Source organism: Pleurodeles waltl, chromosome 8, assembly GCF_031143425.1.
Source record: "Pleurodeles waltl isolate 20211129_DDA chromosome 8, aPleWal1.hap1.20221129, whole genome shotgun sequence".
In the NCBI taxonomy this organism is placed as follows: Eukaryota; Metazoa; Chordata; class Amphibia; order Caudata; family Salamandridae; genus Pleurodeles; species Pleurodeles waltl.
This window is the reverse complement of record NC_090447.1, coordinates 256053468-256068616: the sequence shown is the minus strand read 5'-3', so window position 1 is coordinate 256068616 and position 15149 is coordinate 256053468.

Here is a 15149-nt window from a genome sequence, read left to right as displayed (position 1 = left end):
CCTCTGTTTTCTTCCAAAATTTTGGATGTGTCCACGTTGCGCTTTGGGGCGTTTCCTGTCGCGGGCGCTAGGCCTACCCACACAAGTGAGGTATCATTTTTATCGGGAGACTTGGGGGAACGCTGGGTGGAAGGAAATTTGTGGCTCCTCTCAGATTCCAGAACTTTCTGCCACAGAAATGTGAGGAACATGTGTTTTTTTAGCCAAATTTTGAGGTTTGCAAAGGATTCTGGGTAACAGAACCTGGTCCGAGCCCCACAAGTCACCCCTCCTTGGATTCCCCTAGGTCTCTAGTTTTTAGAAATGCACAGGGTTGGTAGGTTACCCTAAGTGCCGGCTGAGCTAGAGGCCAAAATCTACAGGTAGGCACTTTGCAAAAAAACACCTCTGTTTTCTTCCAAAATTTTGGATGTGTCCACGTTGCGCTTTGGGGCGTTTACTGTCGCGGGCGCTAGGCCTACCCACACAAGTGAGGTATCATTTTTATCGGGAGACTTGGGGGAACTCTGGGTGGAAGGAAATTTTTTGCTCCTCTCAGATTCCAGAACTTTCTGCCACAGAAATGTGAGGAACATGTGTTTTTTTAGCCAAATTTTGAGGTTTGCAAAGGATTCTGGGTAACAGAACCTGGTCCGAGCCCCACAAGTAACCCCTCCTTGGATTCCCCTAGGTCTCTAGTTTTCAGAATCGCACAGGTTTGGTAAGTTTCCCTAGGTGCCGGCTGAGCTAGAGGCCAAAATCTACAGGTAGGCACTTTGCAAAAAACACCTCTGTTTTCTTCAAAATTTTTGGATGTGTCCACGTTGCGCTTTGGGGCGTTTCCTGTCGCGGGCGCTAGGCCTACCCACACAAGTGAGGTATCATTTTTATCGGGAGACTTGGGGGAACGCTGGGTGGAAGGAAATTTGTGGCTCCTCTCAGATTCCAGATCTTTCTGCCACAGAAATGTGAGGAACATGTGTTTTTTTAGCCAAATTTTGAGGTTTGCAAAGGATTCTGGGTAACAGAACCTGGTCCGAGCCCCACAAGTCACCCCTCCCTGGATTCCCCTAGGTCTCTAGTTTTTAGAAATGCACAGGGTTGGTAGGTTACCCTAGGTTCCGGCTGAGCTAGAGGCCAAAATCTACAGGTTGGCACTTCACAAAAAAACACCTCTGTTTTCTTCCAACATTTTGGATGTGTCCACGTTGCGCTTTGGGGCGTTTCCTGTCACGGGCGCTAGGCCTGCCCACACAAGTGAGGTATCATTTTTATCGGGAGACTTGGGGGAACGCTGGGTGGAAGGAAATTTGTGGCTCCTCTCAGATTCCAGAACTTTCTGCCACAGAAATGTGAGGAACATGTGTTTTTTTAGCCAAATTTTGAGGTTTGCAAAGGATTCTGGGTAACAGAACCTGGTCCGAGCCCCACAAGTCACCCCTCCTTGGATTCCCCTAGGTCTCTAGTTTTTAGAAATGCACAGGGTTGGTAGGTTACCCTAGGTGCCGGCTGAGCTAGAGGCCAAAATCTACAGGTAGGCACTTTGCAAAAAAACACCTCTGTTTTCTTCCAAAATTTTGGATGTGTCCACGTTGCGCTTTGGGGCGTTTACTGTCGCGGGCGCTAGGCCTACCCACACAAGTGAGGTATCATTTTTATCGGGAGACTTGGGGGAACTCTGGGTGGAAGGAAATTTTTTGCTCCTCTCAGATTCCAGAACTTTCTGCCACAGAAATGTGAGGAACATGTGTTTTTTTAGCCAAATTTTGAGGTTTGCAAAGGATTCTGGGTAACAGAACCTGGTCCGAGCCCCGCAAGTCACCCCTCCTTGGATTCCCCTAGGTCTCTAGTTTTCAGAAATGCACAGGTTTGGTAGGTTTCCCTAGGTGCCGGCTGAGCTAGAGGCCAAAATCTACAGGTAGGCACTTCGCAAAAAACACCTCTGTTTTCTTCCAAAATTTTGGATGTGTCCACGTTGCGCTTTGGGGCGTTTCCTGTCGCGGGCGCTAGGCCTACCCACACAAGTGAGGTATCATTTTTATCGGGAGACTTGGGGGAACGCTGGATGGAAGGAAATTTGTTGCTCCTCTCAGATTCCAGAACTTTCTGCCACAGAAATGTGAGGAACATGTGTTTTTTTAGCCAAATTTTGAGGTTTGCAAAGGATTCTGGATAACAGAACCTGGTCCGAGCCCCGCAAGTCACCCCTCCTTGGATTCCCCTAGGTCTCTGGTTTTCAGAAATGCACAGGTTTGGTAGGTTTCCCTAGGTGCCGTCTGAGCTAGAGGCCAAACTCTACAGGTAGGCACTTCGCAAAAAAACACCTCTGTTTTCTTCCAAAATTTTGGATGTGTCCACGTTGCGCTTTGGGGCGTTTCCTGTCGCGGGCGCTAGGCCTACCCACACAAGTGAGGTATCACTTTTATCGGGAGACTTGGGGGAACGCTGGGTGGAAGGAAATTTGTGGCTCCTCTCAGATTCCAGAACTTTCTGCCACAGAAATGTGAGGAACATGTGTTTTTTTAGCCAAATTTTGAGGTTTGCAAAGGATTCTGGGTAACAGAACCTGCTCCGAGCCCCACAAGTCACCCCTCCTTGGATTCCCCTAGGTCTCTAGTTTTTAGAAATGCACAGGGTTGGTAGGTTACCCTAGGTGCCGGCTGAGCTAGAGGCCAAAATCTACAGATAGGCACTTTGCAAAAAAACACCTCTGTTTTCTTCCAAAATTTGGGATGTGTCCACGTTGCGCTTTGGGGCGTTTACTGTCGCGGGCGCTAGGCCCACCCACACAAGTGAGGTATCATTTTTATCGGGAGACTTGGGGGAACGCTGGATGGAAGGACATTTTTGGCTCCTCTCAGATTCCAGAACTTTCTGCCACAGAAATGTGAGGAACATGTGTTTTTTTAGCCAAATTTTGAGGTTTGCAAAGGATTCTGGATAACAGAACCTGGTCCGAGCCCCACAAGTAACCCCTCCTTGGATTCCCCTAGGTCTCTAGTTTTCAGAAATGCACAGGTTTGGTAAGTTTCCCTAGGTGCCGGCTGAGCTAGAGGCCAAAATCTACAGGTAGGCACTTCGCAAAAAACACCTCTGTTTTCTTCCAAAATTTTGGATGTGTCCACGTTGCGCTTTTGGGCGTTTCCTGTCGCGGGCGCTAGGCCTACCCACACAAGTGAGGTATCATTTTTATCGGGAGACTTGAGGGAACGCTGGGTGGAAGGAAATTTGTGGCTCCTCTCAGATTCCAGAACTTTCTGCCACAGAAATGTGAGGAACATGTGTTTTTTTAGCCAAATTTTGAGGTTTGCAAAGGATTCTGGATAACAGAACCTGGTCCGAGCCCCGCAAGTCACCCCTCCTTGGATTCCCCTAGGTCTCTGGTTTTCAGAAATGCACAGGTTTGGTAGGTTTCCCTAGGTGCCGGCTGAGCTAGAGGCCAAAATCTACAGGTAGGCACTTCGCAAAAAACACCTCTGTTTTCTTCGAAAATTTTGGATGTGTCCACGTTGCGCTTTGGGGCGTTTCCTGTCGCGGGCGCTAGGCCTACCCACACAAGTGAGGTATCATTTTTATCGGGCGACTTGGGGGAACGCTGGATGGAAGGAAATTTGTGGCTGCTCTCAGATTCCAGAACTTTCTGCCACAGAAATGTGAGGAACATGTGTTTTTTTAGCCAAATTTTGAGGTTTGCAAAGGATTCTGGATAACAGAACCTGGTCCGAGCCCCGCAAGTCACCCCTCCTTGGATTCCCCTAGGTCTCTGTTTTTCAGAAATGCACAGGTTTGGTAGGTTTCCCTAGGTGCCGGCTGAGCTAGAGGCCAAACTCTACAGGTAGGCACTTCGCAAAAAACACCTCTGTTTTCTTCCAAAATGTTGGATGTGTCCACGCTGCGCTTTGGGGCGTTTCCTGTCTCGGGCGCTAGGCCTACCCACACAAGTGAGGTATCATTTTTATCGGGAGACTTGGGGGAACGCTGGGTGGAAGGAAATTTGTGGCTCCTCTCAGATTCCAGAACTTTCTGCCACAGAAATGTGAGGAACATGTGTTTTTTTAGCCAAATTTTGAGGTTTGCAAAGGATTCTGGTTAACAGAACCTGGTCCGAGCCCCACAAGTCACCCCTCCTTGGATTCCCCTAGGTCTCTAGTTTTCAGAAATGCACAGGTTTGGTAAGTTTCCCTAGGTGCCGGCTGAGCTAGAGGCCAAAATCTAGAGGTAGGCACTTCGCAAAAAACACCTCTGTTTTCTTCCAAAATTTTGGATGTGTCCACGTTGCGCTTTTGGGCGTTTCCTGTCGCGGGCGCTAGGCCTACCCACACAAGTGAGGTATCATTTTTATCGGGAGACTTGAGGGAACGCTGGGTGGAAGGAAATTTGTGGCTCCTCTCAGATTCCAGAACTTTCTGCCACAGAAATGTGAGGAACATGTGTTTTTTTAGCCAAATTTTGAGGTTTGCAAAGGATTCTGGATAACAGAACCTGGTCCGAGCCCCGCAAGTCACCCCTCCTTGGATTCCCCTAGGTCTCTGGTTTTCAGAAATGCACAGGTTTGGTAGGTTTCCCTAGGTGCCGGCTGAGCTAGAGGCCAAAATCTACAGGTAGGCACTTCGCAAAAAACACCTCTGTTTTCTTCGAAAATTTTGGATGTGTCCACGTTGCGCTTTGGGGCGTTTCCTGTCGCGGGCGCTAGGCCTACCCACACAAGTGAGGTATCATTTTTATCGGGCGACTTGGGGGAACGCTGGATGGAAGGAAATTTGTGGCTGCTCTCAGATTCCAGAACTTTCTGCCACAGAAATGTGAGGAACATGTGTTTTTTTAGCCAAATTTTGAGGTTTGCAAAGGATTCTGGATAACAGAACCTGGTCCGAGCCCCGCAAGTCACCCCTCCTTGGATTCCCCTAGGTCTCTGGTTTTCAGAAATGCACAGGTTTGGTAGGTTTCCCTAGGTGCCGGCTGAGCTAGAGGCCAAACTCTACAGGTAGGCACTTCGCAAAAAACACCTCTGTTTTCTTCCAAAATGTTGGATGTGTCCACGCTGCGCTTTGGGGCGTTTCCTGTCTCGGGCGCTAGGCCTACCCACACAAGTGAGGTATCATTTTTATCGGGAGACTTGGGGGAACGCTGGGTGGAAGGAAATTTGTGGCTCCTCTCAGATTCCAGAACTTTCTGCCACAGAAATGTGAGGAACATGTGTTTTTTTAGCCAAATTTTGAGGTTTGCAAAGGATTCTGGTTAACAGAACCTGGTCCGAGCCCCACAAGTCACCCCTCCTTGGATTCCCCTAGGTCTCTAGTTTTTAGAAATGCACAGGGTTGGTAGGTTACCCTAGGTTCCGGCTGAGCTAGAGGCCAAAATCTACAGGTAGGCACTTCGCAAAAAAACACCTCTGTTTTCTTCCAACATTTTGGATGTGTCCACGTTGCGCTTTGGGGCGTTTCCTGTCGCGGGCGCTAGGCCTACCCACACAAGTGAGGTATCACTTTTATCGGGAGACTTGGGGGAACGCTGGGTGGAAGGAAATTTGTGGCTCCTCTCAGATTCCAGAACTTTCTGCCACAGAAATGTGAGGAACATGTGTTTTTTTAGCCAAATTTTGAGGTTTGCAAAGGATTCTGGGTAACAGAACCTGGTCCGAGCCCCACAAGTCACCCCTCCTTGGATTCCCCTAGGTCTATAGTTTTTAGAAATGCACAGGGTTGGTAGGTTACCCTAGGTGCCGGCTGAGCTAGAGGCCAAAATCTACAGATAGGCACTTTGCAAAAAAACACCTCTGTTTTCTTCCAAAATTTGGGATGTGTCCACGTTGCGCTTTGGGGCGTTTACTGTCGCGGGCGCTAGGCCCACCCACACAAGTGAGGTATCATTTTTATCGGGAGACTTGGGGGAACGCTGGATGGAAGGACATTTTTGGCTCCTCTCAGATTCCAGAACTTTCTGCCACAGAAATGTGAGGAACATGTGTTTTTTTAGCCAAATTTTGAGGTTTGCAAAGGATTCTGGATAACAGAACCTGGTCCGAGCCCCACAAGTAACCCCTCCTTGGATTCCCCTAGGTCTCTAGTTTTCAGAAATGCACAGGTTTGGTAAGTTTCCCTAGGTGCCGGCTGAGCTAGAGGCCAAAATCTACACGTAGGCACTTCGCAAAAAACACCTCTGTTTTCTTCGAAAATTTTGGATGTGTCCACGTTGCGCTTTGGGGCGTTTCCTGTCGCGGGCGCTAGGCCTACCCACACAAGTGAGGTATCATTTTTATCGGGCGACTTGGGGGAACGCTGGATGGAAGGAAATTTTTGGCTGCTCTCAGATTCCAGAACTTTCTGCCACAGAAATGTGAGGAACATGTGTTTTTTTAGCCAAATTTTGAGGTTTGCAAAGGATTCTGGATAACAGAACCTGGTCCGAGCCCCGCAAGTCACCCCTCCTTGGATTCCCCTAGGTCTCTGTTTTTCAGAAATGCACAGGTTTGGTAGGTTTCCCTAGGTGCCGGCTGAGCTAGAGGCCAAACTCTACAGGTAGGCACTTCGCAAAAAACACCTCTGTTTTCTTCCAAAATGTTGGATGTGTCCACGCTGCGCTTTGGGGCGTTTCCTGTCTCGGGCGCTAGGCCTACCCACACAAGTGAGGTATCATTTTTATCGGGAGACTTGGGGGAACGCTGGGTGGAAGGAAATTTGTGGCTCCTCTCAGATTCCAGAACTTTCTGCCACAGAAATGTGAGGAACATGTGTTTTTTAGCCAAATTTTGAGGTTTGCAAAGGATTCTGGGTAACAGAACCTGGTCCGAGCCCCACAAGTCACCCCTCCTTGGATTCCCCTAGGTCTCTAGTTTTTAGAAATGCACAGGGTTGGTAGGTTACCCTAGGTTCCGGCTGAGCTAGAGGCCAAAATCTACAGGTAGGCACTTCGCAAAAAAACACCTCTGTTTTCTTCCAACATTTTGGATGTGTCCACGTTGCGCTTTGGGGCGTTTCCTGTCACGGGCGCTAGGCCTACCCACACAAGTGAGGTATCATTTTTATTGGGAGACTTGGGGGAACGCTGGGTGGAAGAAAATTTGTGGCTACTCTCAGATTCCAGAACTTTCTGCCACAGAAATGTGAGGAACATGTGTTTTTTTAGCCAAATTTTGAGGTTTGCAAAGGATTCTGGGTAACAGAACATGGTCCGAGCCCCACAAGTCACCCCTCCTTGGATTCCCCTAGGTCTCTAGTTTTTAGAAATGCACAGGGTTGGTAGGTTACCCTAGGTTCCGGCTGAGCTAGAGGCCAAAATCTACAGGTAGGCACTTCGCAAAAAAACACCTCTGTTTTCTTCCAACATTTTGGATGTGTCCACGTTGCGCTTTGGGGCGTTTCCTGTCACGGGCGCTAGGCCTACCCACACAAGTGAGGTATCATTTTTATTGGGAGACTTGGGGGAACGCTGGGTGGAAGGAAATTTGTGGCTCCTCTCAGATTCCAGAACTTTCTGCCACAGAAATGTGAGGAACATGTGTTTTTTTAGCTAAATTTTGAGGTTTGCAAAAGATTCTGGGTAACAGAACCTGGTCCGAGCCCCGCAAGTCACCCCTCCTTGGATTCCCCTAGGTCTCTAGTTTTCAGAAATGCACAGGTTTGGTAGGTTTCCCTAGGTGCCGGCTGAGCTAGAGGCCAAAATCTACAGGTAGGCACTTTGCAAAAAACACCTCTGTTTTCTTCAAAAATTTTGGATGTGTCCACGTTGCGCTTTGGGGCGTTTCCTGTCGCGGGCGCTAGGCCTACCCACACAAGTGAGGTATCATTTTTATCAGGAGACTTGGGGGAACGCTAAGTGGAAGGAAATTTGTGGCTCCTCTCAGATTCCAGAACTTTCTGCCACAGAAATGTGAGGAACATGTGTTTTTTTAGCCAAATTTTGAGGTTTGCAAAGGATTCTGGGTAACAGAACCTGGTCCGAGCCCCACAAGTCACCCCTCCTTGGATTCCCCTAGGTCTCTAGTTTTTAGAAATGCACAGGTTTGGTAGGTTTCCCTAGGTTCCGGCTGAGCTAGAGGCCAAAATCTACAGGTAGGCACTTCGCAAAAAAACACCTCTGTTTTCTTCCAACATTTTGGATGTGTCCACGTTGCGCTTTGGGGCGTTTCCTGTCACGGGCGCTAGGCCTACCCACACAAGTGAGGTATCATTTTTATTGGGAGACTTGGGGGAACGCTGGGTGGAAGGAAATTTGTGGCTCCTCTCAGATTCCAGAACTTTCTGCCACAGAAATGTGAGGAACATGTGTTTTTTTAGCCAAATTTTGAGGTTTGCAAAGGATTCTGGATAACAGAACCTGGTCCGAGCCCCGCAAGTCACCCCTCCTTGGATTCCCCTAGGTCTCTGTTTTTCAGAAATGCACAGGTTTGGTAGGTTTCCCTAGGTGCCGGCTGAGCTAGAGGCCAAACTCTACAGGTAGGCACTTCGCAAAAAACACCTCTGTTTTCTTCCAAAATGTTGGATGTGTCCACGCTGCGCTTTGGGGCGTTTCCTGTCTCGGGCGCTAGGCCTACCCACACAAGTGAGGTATCATTTTTATCGGGAGACTTGGGGGAACGCTGGGTGGAAGGAAATTTGTGGCTCCTCTCAGATTCCAGAACTTTCTGCCACAGAAATGTGAGGAACATGTGTTTTTTAGCCAAATTTTGAGGTTTGCAAAGGATTCTGGGTAACAGAACCTGGTCCGAGCCCCACAAGTCACCCCTCCTTGGATTCCCCTAGGTCTCTAGTTTTTAGAAATGCACAGGGTTGGTAGGTTACCCTAGGTTCCGGCTGAGCTAGAGGCCAAAATCTACAGGTAGGCACTTCGCAAAAAAACACCTCTGTTTTCTTCCAACATTTTGGATGTGTCCACGTTGCGCTTTGGGGCGTTTCCTGTCACGGGCGCTAGGCCTACCCACACAAGTGAGGTATCATTTTTATTGGGAGACTTGGGGGAACGCTGGGTGGAAGAAAATTTGTGGCTACTCTCAGATTCCAGAACTTTCTGCCACAGAAATGTGAGGAACATGTGTTTTTTTAGCCAAATTTTGAGGTTTGCAAAGGATTCTGGGTAACAGAACATGGTCCGAGCCCCACAAGTCACCCCTCCTTGGATTCCCCTAGGTCTCTAGTTTTTAGAAATGCACAGGGTTGGTAGGTTACCCTAGGTTCCGGCTGAGCTAGAGGCCAAAATCTACAGGTAGGCACTTCGCAAAAAAACACCTCTGTTTTCTTCCAACATTTTGGATGTGTCCACGTTGCGCTTTGGGGCGTTTCCTGTCACGGGCGCTAGGCCTACCCACACAAGTGAGGTATCATTTTTATTGGGAGACTTGGGGGAACGCTGGGTGGAAGGAAATTTGTGGCTCCTCTCAGATTCCAGAACTTTCTGCCACAGAAATGTGAGGAACATGTGTTTTTTTAGCTAAATTTTGAGGTTTGCAAAAGATTCTGGGTAACAGAACCTGGTCCGAGCCCCGCAAGTCACCCCTCCTTGGATTCCCCTAGGTCTCTAGTTTTCAGAAATGCACAGGTTTGGTAGGTTTCCCTAGGTGCCGGCTGAGCTAGAGGCCAAAATCTACAGGTAGGCACTTTGCAAAAAACACCTCTGTTTTCTTCAAAAATTTTGGATGTGTCCACGTTGCGCTTTGGGGCGTTTCCTGTCGCGGGCGCTAGGCCTACCCACACAAGTGAGGTATCATTTTTATCAGGAGACTTGGGGGAACGCTAAGTGGAAGGAAATTTGTGGCTCCTCTCAGATTCCAGAACTTTCTGCCACAGAAATGTGAGGAACATGTGTTTTTTTAGCCAAATTTTGAGGTTTGCAAAGGATTCTGGGTAACAGAACCTGGTCCGAGCCCCACAAGTAACCCCTCCTTGGATTCCCCTAGGTCTCTAGTTTTCAGAAATGCACAGGTTTGGTAAGTTTCCCTAGGTGCCGGCTGAGCTAGAGGCCAAAATCTACAGGTAGGCACTTTGCAAAAAACACCTCTGTTTTCTTCAAAAATTTTGGATGTGTCCACGTTGCGCTTTGGGGCGTTTCCTGTCGCGGGCGCTAGGCCTACCCACACAAGTGAGGTATCATTTTTATCGGGAGACTTGGGGGAACGCTGGGTGAAAGGAAATTTGTGGCTCCTCTCAGATTCCAGAACTTTCTGCCACAGAAATGTGAGGAACATGTGTTTTTTTAGCCAAATTTTGAGGTTTGCAAAGGATTCTGGGTAACAGAACCTGGTCCGAGCCCCACAAGTCACCCCTCCCTGGATTCCCCTAGGTCTCTAGTTTTTAGAAATGCACAGGGTTGGTAGGTTACCCTAGGTTCCGGCTGAGCTAGAGGCCAAAATCTACAGGTAGGCACTTCGCAAAAAAACACCTCTGTTTCCTTCCAACATTTTGGATGTGTCCACGTTGCGCTTTGGGGCGTTTCCTGTCACGGGCGCTAGGCCTACCCACACAAGTGAGGTATCATTTTTATTGGGAGACTTGGGGGAACGCTGGGTGGAAGGAAATTTGTGGCTCCTCTCAGATTCCAGAACTTTCTGCCACAGAAATGTGAGGAACATGTGTTTTTTTAGCCAAATTTTGAGGTTTGCAAAGGATTCTGGGTAACAGAACATGGTCCGAGCCCCACAAGTCACCCCTCCTTGGATTCCCCTAGGTCTCTAGTTTTTAGAAATGCACAGGATTGGTAGGTTACCCTAGGTTCCGGCTGAGCTAGAGGCCAAAATCTACAGGTAGGCACTTCGCAAAAAAACACCTCTGTTTTCTTCCAACATTTTGGATGTGTCCACGTTGCGCTTTGGGGCGTTTCCTGTCACGGGCGCTAGGCCTACCCACACAAGTGAGGTATCATTTTTATTGGGAGACTTGGGGGAACGCTGGGTGGAAGGAAATTTGTGGCTCCTCTCAGATTCCAGAACTTTCTGCCACAGAAATGTGAGGAACATGTGTTTTTTTAGCTAAATTTTGAGGTTTGCAAAAGATTCTGGGTAACAGAACCTGGTCCGAGCCCCGCAAGTCACCCCTCCTTGGATTCCCCTAGGTCTCTAGTTTTCAGAAATGCACAGGTTTGGTAGGTTTCCCTAGGTGCCGGCTGAGCTAGAGGCCAAAATCTACAGGTAGGCACTTTGCAAAAAACACCTCTGTTTTCTTCAAAAATTTTGGATGTGTCCACGTTGCGCTTTGGGGCGTTTCCTGTCGCGGGCGCTAGGCCTACCCACACAAGTGAGGTATCATTTTTATCAGGAGACTTGGGGGAACGCTAGGTGGAAGGAAATTTGTGGCTCCTCTCAGATTCCAGAACTTTCTGCCACAGAAATGTGAGGAACATGTGTTTTTTTAGCCAAATTTTGAGGTTTGCAAAGGATTCTGGGTAACAGAACCTGGTCCGAGCCCCACAAGTAACCCCTCCTTGGATTCCCCTAGGTCTCTAGTTTTCAGAAATGCACAGGTTTGGTAAGTTTCCCTAGGTGCCGGCTGAGCTAGAGGCCAAAATCTACAGGTAGGCACTTTGCAAAAAACACCTCTGTTTTCTTCAAAATTTTTGGATGTGTCCACGTTGCGCTTTGGGGCGTTTCCTGTCGCGGGCGCTAGGCCTACCCACACAAGTGAGGTATCATTTTTATCGGGAGACTTGGGGGAACGCTGGGTGGAAGGAAATTTGTGGCTCCTCTCAGATTCCAGAACTTTCTGCCACAGAAATGTGAGGAACATGTGTTTTTTTAGCCAAATTTTGAGGTTTGCAAAGGATTCTGGGTAACAGAACCTGGTCCGAGCCCCACAAGTCACCCCTCCCTGGATTCCCCTAGGTCTCTTGTTTTTAGAAATGCACAGGGTTGGTAGGTTACCCTAGGTTCCGGCTGAGCTAGAGGCCAAAATCTACAGGTTGGCACTTCACAAAAAAACACCTCTGTTTTCTTCCAACATTTTGGATGTGTCCACGTTGCGCTTTGGGGCGTTTCCTGTCACGGGCGCTAGGCCTACCCACACAAGTGAGGTATCATTTTTATTGGGAGACTTGGGGGAACGCTGGGTGGAAGGAAATTTGTGGCTCCTCTCAGATTCCAGAACTTTCTGCCACAGAAATGTGAGGAACATGTGTTTTTTTAGCCAAATTTTGAGGTTTGCAAAGGATTCTGGGTAACAGAACCTGGTCCGAGCCCCACAAGTCACCCCTCCTTGGATTCCCCTAGGTCTCTAGTTTTTAGAAATGCACAGGGTTGGTAGGTTACCCTAGGTTCCGGCTGAGCTAGAGGCCAAAATCTACAGGTAGGCACTTCGCAAAAAAACACCTCTGTTTTCTTCCAACATTTTGGATGTGTCCACGTTGCGCTTTGGGGCGTTTCCTGTCACGGGCGCTAGGCCTACCCACACAAGTGAGGTATCATTTTTATTGGGAGACTTGGGGGAACGCTGGGTGGAAGGAAATTTGTGGCTCCTCTCAGATTCCAGAACTTTCTGCCACAGAAATGTGAGGAACATGTGTTTTTTTAGCTAAATTTTGAGGTTTGCAAAAGATTCTGGGTAACAGAACCTGGTCCGAGCCCCGCAAGTCACCCCTCCTTGGATTCCCCTAGGTCTCTAGTTTTCAGAAATGCACAGGTTTGGTAGGTTTCCCTAGGTGCCGGCTGAGCTAGAGGCCAAAATCTACAGGTAGGCACTTTGCAAAAAACACCTCTGTTTTCTTCAAAAATTTTGGATGTGTCCACGTTGCGCTTTGGGGCGTTTCCTGTCGCGGGCGCTAGGCCTACCCACACAAGTGAGGTATCATTTTTATCAGGAGACTTGGGGGAACGCTAGGTGGAAGGAAATTTGTGGCTCCTCTCAGATTCCAGAACTTTCTGCCACAGAAATGTGAGGAACATGTGTTTTTTTAGCCAAATTTTGAGGTTTGCAAAGGATTCTGGGTAACAGAACCTGGTCCAAGCCCCACAAGTAACCCCTCCTTGGATTCCCCTAGGTCTCTAGTTTTCAGAAATGCACAGGTTTGGTAAGTTTCCCTAGGTGCCGGCTGAGCTAGAGGCCAAAATCTACAGGTAGGCACTTTGCAAAAAACACCTCTGTTTTCTTCAAAAATTTTGGATGTGTCCACGTTGCGCTTTGGGGCGTTTCCTGTCGCGGGCGCTAGGCCTACCCACACAAGTGAGGTATCATTTTTATCGGGAGACTTGGGGGAACGCTGGGTGGAAGGAAATTTGTGGCTCCTCTCAGATTCCAGAACTTTCTGCCACAGAAATGTGAGGAACATGTGTTTTTTTAGCCAAATTTTGAGGTTTGCAAAGGATTCTGGGTAACAGAACCTGGTCCAAGCCCCACAAGTCACCCCTCCCTGGATTCCCCTAGGTCTCTAGTTTTTAGAAATGCACAGGGTTGGTAGGTTACCCTAGGTTCCGGCTGAGCTAGAGGCCAAAATCTACAGGTAGGCACTTCGCAAAAAAACACCTCTGTTTTCTTCCAACATTTTGGATGTGTCCACGTTGCGCTTTGGGGCGTTTCCTGTCACGGGCGCTAGGCCTACCCACACAAGTGAGGTATCATTTTTATTGGGAGACTTGGGGGAACGCTGGGTGGAAGGAAATTTGTGGCTCCTCTCAGATTCCAGAACTTTCTGCCACAGAAATGTGAGGAACATGTGTTTTTTTAGCTAAATTTTGAGGTTTGCAAAAGATTCTGGGTAACAGAACCTGGTCCGAGCCCCGCAAGTCACCCCTCCTTGGATTCCCCTAGGTCTCTAGTTTTCAGAAATGCACAGGTTTGGTAGGTTTCCCTAGGTGCCGGCTGAGCTAGAGGCCAAAATCTACAGGTAGGCACTTTGCAAAAAACACCTCTGTTTTCTTCAAAAATTTTGGATGTGTCCACGTTGCGCTTTGGGGCGTTTCCTGTCGCGGGCGCTAGGCCTACCCACACAAGTGAGGTATCATTTTTATCAGGAGACTTGGGGGAACGCTAGGTGGAAGGAAATTTGTGGCTCCTCTCAGATTCCAGAACTTTCTGCCACAGAAATGTGAGGAACATGTGTTTTTTTAGCCAAATTTTGAGGTTTGCAAAGGATTCTGGGTAACAGAACCTGGTCCGAGCCCCACAAGTAACCCCTCCTTGGATTCCCCTAGGTCTCTAGTTTTCAGAAATGCACAGGTTTGGTAAGTTTCCCTAGGTGCTGGCTGAGCTAGAGGCCAAAATCTACAGGTAGGCACTTTGCAAAAAACACCTCTGTTTTCTTCAAAAATTTTGGATGTGTCCACGTTGCGCTTTGGGGCGTTTCCTGTCGCGGGCGCTAGGCCTACCCACACAAGTGAGGTATCATTTTTATCGGGAGACTTGGGGGAACGCTGGGTGAAAGGAAATTTGTGGCTCCTCTCAGATTCCAGAACTTTCTGCCACAGAAATGTGAGGAACATGTGTTTTTTTAGCCAAATTTTGAGGTTTGCAAAGGATTCTGGGTAACAGAACCTGGTCCGAGCCCCACAAGTCACCCCTCCCTGGATTCCCCTAGGTCTCTAGTTTTTAGAAATGCACAGGGTTGGTAGGTTACCCTAGGTTCCGGCTGAGCTAGAGGCCAAAATCTACAGGTAGGCACTTCGCAAAAAAACACCTCTGTTTTCTTCCAACATTTTGGATGTGTCCACGTTGCGCTTTGGGGCGTTTCCTGTCACGGGCGCTAGGCCTACCCACACAAGTGAGGTATCATTTTTATTGGGAGACTTGGGGGAACGCTGGGTGGAAGGAAATTTGTGGCTCCTCTCAGATTCCAGAACTTTCTGCCACAGAAATGTGAGGAACATGTGTTTTTTTAGCTAAATTTTGAGGTTTGCAAAAGATTCTGGGTAACAGAACCTGGTCCGAGCCCCGCAAGTCACCCCTCCTTGGATTCCCCTAGGTCTCTAGTTTTCAGAAATGCACAGGTTTGGTAGGTTTCCCTAGGTGCCGGCTGAGCTAGAGGCCAAAATCTACAGGTAGGCACTTTGCAAAAAACACCTCTGTTTTCTTCAAAAATTTTGGATGTGTCCACGTTGCGCTTTGGGGCGTTTCCTGTCGCGGGCGCTAGGCCTACCCACACAAGTGAGGTATCATTTTTATCAGGAGACTTGGGGGAACGCTAGGTGGAAGGAAATTTGTGGCTCCTCTCAGATTCCAGAACTTTCTGCCACAGAAATGTGAGGAACATGTGTT